Below are 10,357 nucleotides of genomic sequence, written 5' to 3' on the forward strand. Positions count from 1 at the left end.
TTTGATAATGACAGGATCTGTGCGAGCACCCTCCACAATTATGACAGACTTGTTCGCCACTCCTAGCACAACCACTTTTGCTTTTTCTTGTTTCACTGCAACATCACTTGAGGACCCCTTCTTGAATACCATAGATGGTTCACTATTTGCCCCGCTCAACCTGATCACTGACTTATCACTCGTTAACTTTTCAATCGGCCTAGATTCCCTAGACCGAATCATCATGACGGTCTGCGAAGGCTTCTTAGTCTCCCCTCCCTTATGCACTATCTCGATCATATTTGTCTCATGATGGGCCGACAATGGGTTCTGGTTGATATGGGCACCTACGGAGCTTGGACTTCAATCCGATTGGTATCAATAAGCTCTTAAATAGTTGTTTTCAATTGCCAATATTTCTCCATGTCGTGCCCCGGGGCACCAAAACAATATTTGCAACTTACAGAATGATCAAGATTTCTCGGGGGAGGATTTGGCAGTTTTGGCTCGATCGGCCTCAGCATATCCAATTGTCTCAGCCTGTGGAACAAACTAGTATAGGACTCTCCCAATGGAGTGAAGGTTTTCCTCTTCTGCAACCTCTCGTTCTTAAATGCTTGATTGGGCTGGAAACCTGATCCAGGAGGGTTTCAGTAGGCTCGTGGGGGTGGATAGGCATTTTGTGGAGCTGGGTATGTATTTTGTAGGACTGGCACACGCCATTGTGCATGGGAAGGAGGTTGATTGTATGTTTGGACATGGTGGATAGAAAAATGGGGGTCTGGTGGTGGGTAGTAGTGTTGGGGTAGATTATATGGGGTATGGGGGTAGGTTTGGTGGTGGGGACGAAGCTGATGATAGTGGTGAGGTGAACCCCTAGGTCCGAACCAAGCTCCCGAATCAATCGTTGCTACATCCTCTTTCTTATTTTTTCCAATTACTCCCCCAGTTCCACTTTAAACGGCTTGAGTGGTTGCCTTAATAGCCGAATAGCTCATGATTTTGTTTGTCTTGAGTCCTTCTTCTACCATACCGCACATTTTCACCACTTCATTGAAGGACTTGCCTATATCTAATAGCAGATGATCGTAGTAAGTAGGTTCTAAGGCTTGTAGAAAATAATCCACCATTTCACTTTCTTTTATTGGAGGGTCAACCCTTGCTGCCTGTTCTCTCCACCGAAAACCATACTCCCTGAAACTTTCATTGTGCTTTTTCTCAATCTTTGTTAAAGACAGCTGATCCAGAATAATCTCGAGATTGTACTGGAAGTGACAAGGGAATGCTTGGGCTAGATCGTCCCATGTATACCATCTTTCGTGATCCTACCGAGTGTACCACTCCAGCGCCGAACCACTCAGACTTTGAATGAAATATACCATCAGCAACTCATCTTTTCCGCCAGCTCCCCTCATTTTGCTACAAAAACCTCTCAAATGTGCCACTGGATCACCGTGCCCATCATACAAATCAAACTTGGGCATCTTAAACCTGCCAGCAATTGAACATCTAGAAATAAACATAGATCTTTGTAAGCCACACTTACCTTGCCTCCCAACCCCTGCATGTTCCTAAATGACTGTTGCAGGCTTTTAACTTTCCTAAACATCTCCTCCTGCTCGGAATTTTTAGGTGGCTTCTCGTTTCCACGGGGAGGTAAAAATGAGGAGTGTAGGAATAGGGTTCTGGAGCTTTGAAAGTGGGCTCCGGTGGGTAATATTGGGTGTTGTGAGTCTGGAATAGAGTCTCACTGGAGGATCGGTGTAGTATCGCAGGTGGGGGTGCCACAATAACGAGAGTGACTGGTGGAAGAGGGTATGGGACTGGTTTGGGTGGTGAAGCTTGTGGTATTTGGGAAGTAATGCCCTGATAGTGGTGGTAAATGGGAAAGCCCGGGGATGAATCGACCATGAGAGGTTCTTGGGACTGAGCCAATGGCGGGACAAACGCAGGGTTGGCGGGGTAAAGTGGTGGCAGGTGCCCTTTTACCTACGCTTGGTACATCTCGGCCATCTGTTGTTTTAGCTTATACATCTCTTCTTTTAGATTAACCTCCGATTTTTCCACCTCTTTCGACGGATCGATAACACTCACATCAAGTTCCTAGTTGGTCATGATCGACTTATTTTTGGACCGGGTGTTGTATGGGTGAGTTGCCAGAATGCCAAACAAACTAACCACCTTCCTGTACCGGATTGTCAACAATAAGCTTGCTAGTGATTAGAGCTTAACAGATATGCAACCGCACATTGGGGAATGTAATGCATCTAGGTAGTTAACCATTTCTGTAATGCATTTGATCGGTTTCTTGCGTCATCCCGGCCTTCTCTTATTTCTATTTGCGACTTCTCTTTTCCTTTCTTTTTTTTTTCTTTTTCTTCTTCTCTTTCTTTTTTTTCCAATCCCACCTTTCTTTGCTCAATTTCTCGTTGTCTTTATTCTCTCATTTCTTTCTCTTGTTTTGCCACAATTTCCTCCTACCGTGTCTTATTTTCTCTCTCACTTTTTTTTCTTTTTTTCTCTTGTTTTTCCTCTCTTTTTCCTTTTTCCTTTCTCTCTTTTTTTCTCTTTCTCTTTTTTTTTTCCTTTTTCCTTCTTTTGGTTATGGTCGAATCCTATGGAGATTGCCTATGTATCATGACCCCTCATGAATCAGACCGAGCGTAGTTCTGGGGGATAAGTGTAAAAATAAGTAATGAAATATTTTGGGATTTTCAAATTTTCATAAAAAGAAAATGCTTTGATTACGACGACTCAAAAACTAACAGACTCAAAAGCAACTAACAAACTCTGATGAAAAGATGAAAATACAGACTCGAAAACAAACTAACAGACTCCAATAAAAGATGAAAATACAGACTCGAAAATAGAATAACAGACTCCAATGAAAATCATGAATACATCAATGCCTCAACTGCTCCTGGGCCCGTGGGACATCATTTGGTCTAGCCACGGGCCTACGTGCTAAATCCCCTTGGAGGTGGTAGAGATCTTCCATTATCTGGAGGACAAAGGTCATCATAGTGGCGAAGAACATGGATCTAGTCATGTCCTCACACTTACTGCATTTCATTGTGATGTAGTCGGCGATCCTTCTGACCCTTTCTCTTATGACGCCCTTTTCTTGCAACAAACGCCCAATCTGTTAGGCCCTAGCTTGCAAAGTTTGTTCAGCTACATGATTGTGTTCTTGCAGTTGTGCAAATCTCTTTCCAACTATGCCATTGCTGGATAACAGTGTTCTCTTTCTGCTTTGAAGTCTTTTGTCTGTTTGATCATTTTGTTCTCAAGGGCGGTGATCTTTTTCTTCAACCCCATAACCTCATTGTCATATTTCTCTTTTAATTGTTTAACCAAGCATGCCCGCTCCTCTGTGTTCTTAGTCAATTTTATTCGGGCCCTGGCTAGACCACCCTCTACTTTGTTTAGATCAAAATCGTACTCACTCACCTTTTGCCTAAGGTTATCTATAAGCTTTCCATCTTTCGCGCTTCTGGCGGATGTTTCGGCTGCTATTTTCATTTCTCGAATCTGGGCTCGAAGAGCGTCATTTTCTTTGGCTAACTTTCTCTTCTCGCCCTCATCTACGGCGGCATGCAAACCATTCTCAAACTGAAGATCCCTGACTTGCTTTTCCGGCTTTCCTATTGTCGCCCTGTACTCATTCTCCTTGGCCAACCAAACCCACTGTTCTTGAAATCCTGAATGTGAGGCTTTTTGGCTGGTCTTTCAGGTTCGACCCTTGTGGTGTTCTTCTTTCTATACCAAGCAAGATAGGCGGGTGAAACCTTGCCTCTAGATAGGTCACGCACTCGAGTGTTTGCTTTCAAATATTGGCACTCGTTCCAAATAGAACGAACTATTTCTTCATGAAATTGGCCGTCGGAGCTGACCTCAACCACATAAACACTAAGATTTTCATTTGGGTGCGTCACCTGGCATCTTCCCAACTATCTCAAAACCCGGTATGAAGTGTATGGCTGAATGCCGCGAAGACCCATTAGGAGGAAGTAAGGACCGGTGGCAGGCATATACACAATTTCTTCAACAAGAAGCCAACCCAGTATCCATTCTATTTGCCCCGCAGTGATGGAGCGAAGGCGGGATACCCAATCTCCAAACCCTTCTGGTAACTTGAACCCTGAAATCCTTGTGTCGAACTCTTCAATGCAACTTTTTTCTGTGGACCCATAACTCATATACTGAGGGCGGTGACACAGGCGTTCGATCATCCACATCTGTAGTAGCAAATTGCATCCCTCGAAGAAATCTGGCCTAGCTTTACAAGTTGTGAGAGCTCGGTATATCTCAAACACTATCATAGGGGCAAGGGTGCTCTTGGCGTTGGTAATCAAGACTTTGACGACTCCAGCCACCCGCAGATCGATATTCCCATCTTTCCGGGGAAACACCATGAGGCCTAAGAAAGCTACCATGAAGGCGGAACGCCTATGCTCATCCTATTTTGCTCGGTTCCCTTTGCTACAAACCTCGCTTTCCGGGTTGTCGAATCCTCCTACATACCCGTACCTATGGTATATGAAATGTAGAGTGGAAAACCCGTCCTCCAACTCAGAGTACGGGATTCCCTTGCTTATTTTTAGCAAATCCATAAATTTGTGAGAGTTAACGACTCTTGGAGCGATCGGATACTTATGCCTCAGACCTTCAGTACTTCCCATATAACCTGATATCTCTTCTAAGGTGGGTGTGAGTTCAAAATTCGAGAACTGCAAGACATTATGAGCTGTGTCCCAAAATGTAACCAACGCCTTTATGATGTCTCCTCTAGGCCTGATCTTCAACAACCTGGTGAGACCTCCCCAAGTGCAGATTGACCCTATCTTGCTCTGATTTACCCAGATCTTTTCACCACATATGCAACTCCAAAGGGATTTTGTTCATGACTGTTATTGGCAAACTTTGACTCGTGCTCATTTTGCTTATTTATTAGGGTGATTAAGCAAAATCAAGACTCATTTGATTCAAAAACAAAGTTAACACTGTTTTTCTCTCTCTTTTTTCAAATTTTTATTTCAAAATAAAACCCGGCTTTGCAAATACGGCCTTTCAGCACTTCTGGGAGAAGATTTTAAGGTTGTACTTGCTAACCGGCCAAAATGCCAAAAAAACCAAAGGTGGTTGTTCTTGCAAAAATAGCCTTCTGGCGTTCTTTTGGGGACATTCAGCTATTTTCGACACGAATGGCTTCACCTTACTTATTTCCAACAAAGTAATAAAATTTTTGTGCCTTTTGAGCTATTTTTGCAAAAAGAAAGTTAGACCCGATGGGGGTTGCCTACGTATCCCATATCTAGTGAGAATCAAACTGGCATAGTTCGGGCAATTTTGACAAAACAAAAACCAACTTTTTCTCTTTTTTTTCGAAACAAAACAAATATTTCCCTCTCTTTTTTCAAAATTTCGGCAGAGTTTCAATATATTTTGGGACATCGGTTTTTCAAAAACAAGCAATTATCTCTCTTAGCCCTCACATTGACTTTCTTTCTCTCAACCTTTTCCCTATAAGTCAGTCAACATGCAAATCCGAAGCAAATGAATGCACAAGTAGCAAGTTGGATGCATCATGATGATCTTTTTCATTTCGGGTATACCTGTCCTAGACAGACCCAACCCCTGTGTTGAGTCTCCAAAGTCAAATGCACATGATGCAGATAAGCGTTCCTACTAGGGATCCGGCATAAGGCTGAGTTATTCTAGGTTTAAAACCTGGGTGTACTGTTCTGGACCTGGCTTACCCGAGCGGACCACTCGAGCCGGGGGGATGCGTACCGATAACCAAAAGATCATCCGGCTTTGCAACTTGTCTGAACCTCGTTCTATTTGGGATATGACACTAACAGAAAGAAGTTACGACTAGCGTGCACTCCTCGGAGAGAGAAGAGAGGGGTTTCGTAGGAGTTTATATACAGTTCGGATAATATCAAAGCGGTAAAAGCAACATTTAGCACATTAGGCCCAAACATGTAATAAAATCAGATAATAGATAAAGCCGAACATAACAATTCATCAAAGCTCGAATTCTGAACTCTGAACCAGAGATTCTGGGTTCGATTCCCCAGTAGAGTCGCCGGAGCTGTCATACCTCCTTTTTCCTACACCCCCGTAAAGGGTATAAGGGAGTTTTAACAATTTAAGTGACAATCGGAACGGGATTATTTTTATTTAAAATTATTAGAGTCGCCACTTGGGATAATTTTATGGTGTCCCAAGTCACCGGTTCAAATCCCGAATCGACAAAAAGATTGACCCTGTATTACAGTCCACGAACACAGAAATTCGGGTAAGGAATTCTGTTAACCCGGGAGAAGGTGTTAGGCATTTCCGAGTTCCGTAGTTCTAGCTTGGTCGCTCAACTATTACAATTGGCCTATTATCTGATTTTAATACATGTTTTAGACTATGGTATATTTTAACTTATTAACCGCTTTAATTATTTTTAAGGAAAATTGCAACGTCATTTAAAATACGTCTCGAACCACGTCACATAAATGCACCCGCGGCTCTCGACATATTTTATCTAACGTTGTTGAGATTTGGATTTGGGTCACATAAATGCGCACCTGAGTTTAGGAAGATAAATTATTAAAATAACACGCCTAAAGAAACTACGCATTTGCAACTTTGCGAGGGCCATGCAAAATTCGCTAAATGGCACGCCTCGATTTCTAAGGATTCAAATATTCAAGATCAACTAAATGAGGGCCGTGCATTTTAAGATTTTATTCGGCACGACACACCTCGATTCTAATTTTAGAGGGAATCTCAAACTAAGTTTTGGAAGGCCATAAGCTATTTGTGTTATATGATATGGCTCACCTCAATTCATTTTAAGAAGACTAGTTAATTAAGAGAAAACTTAAAGGGATTTTAACTCACTCAAACGTACATGACATTTAACTGAAGAGCTGAATTTGACAAAATGTCATGGGCTCAAGTAGCCAAGAGGTAAGCAGTCTGATTGCAAAGGCCTTCAATCTTGGGCCTAAGATGAGCCCAACTTTTGGTGAAAAGGACGTCCAAGAGCAGACTGTATGCAAACCGGTTCTGATTTTTTTTGAACGCCATAACTGGGCCAGCTTTAAGCCCAATTTTCAGAACCAAACTTATGCAAAATCAATTAAATACCAATCAAACAAAAAACCATATGAAAATATGAAATTACACTGGCATTCAGTTCTGAGTTTTAATTAATAGGTAAGCTTCCAATTTATATGACATGCATTTGGAGAGCAATTGAAGATCCAATTTTAATAACTATGCAGTAGGCAACTTCAACTTTCAAAGCCTCAAATTAACTCGAAATAGAGACATGAGAATTTAAACCTCAAATAAATCTCATACTAATAAAACCTATTCTATACAAGCGGACCAACAACTTCTCATTTCCAACAAGCTTAAATGTAATTTCACACTAGAAAGCAATACAGATCTAAGCCAAAACTAAATAGGGTCTAAAATACATAACAAATTGACATGAAACTTCTGCAACTATAGCCTTAAAGACCCCTTAACACGAATTCAAATTCAGTAAATGACTAAAGTCCATGGTTCACCCAATATTACAAAGCAGACTTAAGGATAAAAAGTAAAGAGTAAACATGACGAAGGGAAAATCAAAACTAATCTATAAAATCTGATGATTTCCAAGAAAAACAGGACCAACATTTCAGAGACAAGAAACTTAATGCTATGCTTCAAAATTTCCATTTCCATTTCATTCCTCAACTTGTGCACCACATTGTACAAGATTCAAGAACGTGTACCTGGAAAAAAAGGGAAACAAGAGCAGTGCAGAATCAGCGGAGCAGCAGCAGAAAAAGAGCCCAGATTCAGTCAATGAAATAGTGAAATCAACTCAAGAACAAACGATGGAATAGTAGGGGAATAACAAATGCAAAACCAGCTTCAAACCAAAAGCTCAAGCCATTTCTCAACCAGAAGTGTAGCTAGGGAAAATTTTAAGTACTTTAGCTAATAAAGAGAAATCAGAAATCCAAACAGGTAGGATTTTGACAGTTCCTCCACAATGGAATGCAGGAATTTCAGAACTTTTAAAAGAATTCAGCCGTTTCAGCTTTTTAGGAATTTTTCTCTTCAAAAATCCCCCTTGAATGTCAAGTAAGGGTGCCTTTATAGGCAAGTCATTAGGGTTGTAGAAATGAACTATGTTTTGCACTTTGCACCTTTTGATATTTTTGTTTTAGCTCCCATACCCTTAATTTAGAAATTGAACGTTCAAATTAACCACTAACCCAGCTTCCTAGAAGCTTCCTTAGGTTGTTACAAATGATTCCCTTACCTACAATTCCTAATTTACCCCTCGCACCCCTGTTTATTACCCCTCAGGACCTCAAATGGGTCATGTGTCAAATGACCCAATGGTTAAACCAGGTCTGGGCTAAAAAAAATCGATTCGAATTCAGAGCCCAGACGACAAAAAAATGAATCAAACCAAGATGAGCAAATTATGGCCAGCAGTAGGAAAACGACTAAACAATTCCACCAAACTTAAAATCTAAACTAAAGGACTAAATTATCATATAAACCTAGTTAAACTAAATAGCCAAACAAACAAAGTGAACTCAGAAATTAATTATGCTGTTAACAAACGAATTAAATAGACCAAGCAAGAAAAATTATAGAACAAAACTTGGAAAAGAAAGACTGAAAAGGAACGAAACAGACAATAATCAATCTAAGCTAAAAACTTGTCCAAGTTTTAGTTTATGTAACGGGAGAGAAAGTGAAAAAGAGAAGAGGAAAGGAAGCTAAGCAAAATAAAAGAATAAACAAAAGGAAGTAAATAAACTCACCGACTCTGGCTCGACCTCAGGATTGACCCTCCAATTTAAATCTCCAAATAATGTCAATCGCTTGTTCTTTGTCAAGAACAAGTGAATGACGCTATTTAGTGATAAAATCGACCCTAAAACTCACGAGAAACTGGAGCATTAACCTTGCATGAATGAGTTCGACTTTGACTTCTAGGTCTCGAACCCTAGATTTGAGATTCGAGAAGCTCTAGGCATATTCGAGGGGAACGGAGTGAGGATTTGGAAAGAGGGGAGTGAGGGGGTTCTGCAGTATTAGTTTGGGGTGGCGCCTCCGCCGGAGATGGAAAGGTTTTGAGGGCGGCGCTCTAAGGTTCGTCTCTGAGAGGTGACTGAGAGAGACGAGTGAGATTGGGGGGGGGGGGTAACACTTTCAGACACTTTTATATCGCCAAGTAAATCATTTCCCCACCGTTGATTTGATCAAGATCGAACGGCTCAGAGCAGGGATCACCAAAACTAGGTCGTTTTACTCCTGGGCGAGATTGGATCGGGTTAGGGGCAGATCTGGGCTGGACTGGACGGGTATTGGTGGTTAAATCCGTTGGGCCTGGAGGAATTGAATTGGAATTAGCCCAAACTGATTTCCCTCTTTTGTTTTCTTTTTTCTTTTCATTTTTTTTATTTCAAATTAAAATTAAAAATAAACCTAAATTAATTTCTAATCAAATTATTCTATCAAATTAAATTAACTAACTCTAAATAACAATTACCACAAATAATTAAATACCAAATTAAAGGAAAAACTACCAAAATTCAAGACTAAAATTAAAAGGAAAAAATAAACTTTTTTTTTCACTTTTTGTAAAGCAACTAAATTAAAAATGCAAAGTTAAATCCTAAATGCAAATGCAATAGATTTTTGTATTTTTCACAATTTAAACAAAATTAACATGCGCAGACAAATGCAAACAATTAACAAAAATGCTACAAAAATCTATGAAATTTGTAAATAATGGAGGAAATCATTTTGTTTGAATTTGTGGGAGTAATTCATATAGGGAAAAAATCACGTGCTCACAGATGTTAATAGAATTCTTCTATATGAATCAAACTGATGAAGATGCTATAGAGCTGAATTTACCGTACAAGGAATTCCCTGAGTACTTGGTGTGGTCACATTAATGGATCATCGACAATCAGAAAAGAATTCTCGCTAAGTAAAGGAAGCTCATGATAAAAATACCAAACACCGTAAAATAGATAACTCTTTAGCAATGACTCGGAAAGAAGAAAAGTTGTTGCAACGCCGCCTCAAATATCGACAGGCAACAACCAATCGCCTTCTTGCAACAAATCATGTGAATCTTGATGGAACGATATCTCACATACAGTACGATCTTAATATTGGAGTAGCTTTTCCAACTTCAGAAACAGGTTAAAAAATCAAATATGCGCGCCATATCGATATGATGTTTGGGCTGTAGGAGCCCCTCCGGAGTCTGTACACCCCCAAGAGCGTAGTCGACTATAAACTATGGATTGGGATGCACGCCGCAGCGGTTATTACTATTATTATTATT

The sequence above is a fragment of the Nicotiana sylvestris genome, chromosome 8 (assembly GCF_000393655.2).
Source record: "Nicotiana sylvestris chromosome 8, ASM39365v2, whole genome shotgun sequence".
NCBI lineage: Eukaryota > Viridiplantae > Streptophyta > Magnoliopsida > Solanales > Solanaceae > Nicotiana > Nicotiana sylvestris.